The sequence below is a fragment of the Schistocerca americana genome, chromosome 2, assembly GCF_021461395.2.
Source record: "Schistocerca americana isolate TAMUIC-IGC-003095 chromosome 2, iqSchAmer2.1, whole genome shotgun sequence".
In the NCBI taxonomy this organism is placed as follows: domain Eukaryota; kingdom Metazoa; phylum Arthropoda; class Insecta; order Orthoptera; family Acrididae; genus Schistocerca; species Schistocerca americana.
The window spans coordinates 83,076,896-83,078,734 of record NC_060120.1 but is presented as its reverse complement, the minus strand read 5'-3'; the positions used below and the strand labels follow the sequence as shown (position 1 = coordinate 83,078,734).

Sequence of the window (1,839 nt, the reverse complement as noted above, 5' to 3'; positions counted from 1 at the left end):
GAATTAACAGATGTAGAAACGTTTGCTGATATTTACTAAGATGGTATCTGTTCGTTAGGACATGTCCGAAAAAATAGATACCATCTTAGTAAATACATAGTTAAGGCTCACCAGCCACTTGACCATCTTCTTCTTCTGTGCGAATGCACAAACAGTGCCCGAACTCTTACGGGTATCGGCAACGCGCCGCGAGTAATGAGTATAATGGGCGGGGGCATTACGAATGTAGTATGGGACAATACGTTGAGAATGTGGGTTTCGCGGGAGGCGTGCCAGAGATAAATTCCTGCAGTCGCGCTATCCTCTGTGTCCTCGGTGGCTCAGGTGGATAGAGCGTCTGCCATGTAAGCAGGAGATCCCGGGTTCGAGTCCCGGTCGGGGCACACATTTTCATCTGTCCCCGTTGACGTATGTCAACGCCTGTAAGCAGCTAAACGTTTTCTGAGTTGGGTGAGCGAGCGAGCGAACTCAGGCCTGCCTTCGTGAGGTGCGCACCGCTGCCTGTCGTTCTCGTAGGCCTCGTGCCAATAGTGCAATCTCTTGCAAAGTGGCCGACATCGATGTTTGTATTAGACGGAATTATGCGGCGATGCAATAGTGGATAACAGCACTCATAGACGATGGTTCGTTGCTCTAACGAAGCTGAAAGGCAAACACCCTTGGCTGAGGAAGTGCGTAGCGGTGAGCCGGTGACTGCAGCGACTCCACAAAGCACTTAGCGAGTCGGTGCCACTGGTGAGTTTACAGCGACGAACCAATAGTCTAACTGTGCTGATATCCACTGCTGCATCACCATACACACTTGTCAGTCTTTCATTAATGCAAATGGGCGCTTCACCTCCTTCATTCAAGAATTCTGTCACAGAACACCGTCTAATATGAACATCGATGTCGGCCATTTTTCAAGCGACTTCATTACTAGCATCTGTTGACACAGAAAGGTATGCTGCAGAGGTGTGGAGAAGGAACATTGTGAAATAGCGACAAATTCAAATATTTTTTACTTAATAAACCTCATTCAAGGTGAAATAAATAGGGAGTTTCGTTTTTTGACTGATCCTCATATAGTCAGTACAAATCAGGACTATAAGTGTAGGTACTTTCTAGGTTATCTCTCGGGTATCTGGCTCCAGCGTCATCATTAAAATTCACTGGACTTGCATTCAAGAGTAGTGGGTTCATATTCTCAATGGACCATCCAAATGTAGGTTTCTGAGCGCTAATGTTAATGCCTGTTCAACTGAAACTCGGCTGCCCACGCCCAACATGAATAGAAGTGTTTGTCACCAGATACTTCAGTAGACCCACCAGATCTTGGTAAACACCAATTGTAAGTTTCTGTTTCTGCAAGGTCCCTGTAGATCGACTGCAGAAGAAGCCTAGTGGACAGAATCAGGCAACCCACCATTTAGATGCTTCCTACACGTTTACTAGTTTGTTCGAGCATTCACTATCTGGAGTTGAGAGGTTGGTGCTTGTCCAAACAGGAAATTTTGCTGTTGGTCCACGAACTATGGCGATGGGGTAAGCTATAGCCGTCGAAGGCATTCGTAGTGTGGGCGCGCTGACCTCTGAAGGTATCTACATAGAGTTAATAACAACATGAGCTCATGCGAAGCCATCAGAAAGTGATATCCTCGAAACTGAGAGCCTGAATGATGGCGATGAAAAGCGCAATGCAACAGTAATTAGAGTGTGACCGATTGCCGCAGTCATATTACGGACTTAATAGATCTGCAGCCGAGTAAAGACCACTCCGACAGACAACTAAGAACTTCTAAATGTTAAAAAAACTGAGCGCACAAAAATATCTGTTCATTTTAGATGCGTCACCGTCGA

General features: G+C 46.1%; 1 non-coding gene across 1 annotated transcript; it reads left to right on the top strand.

Annotated features, from left to right (window-relative positions):
- Window positions 1–309: 309 nt before the first annotated feature.
- On the top strand, window positions 310–383 carry Trnat-ugu. The gene has a single exon. It is a non-coding gene; the product is annotated as a tRNA-Thr (tRNA).
- Window positions 384–1,839: the final 1,456 nt, after the last annotated feature.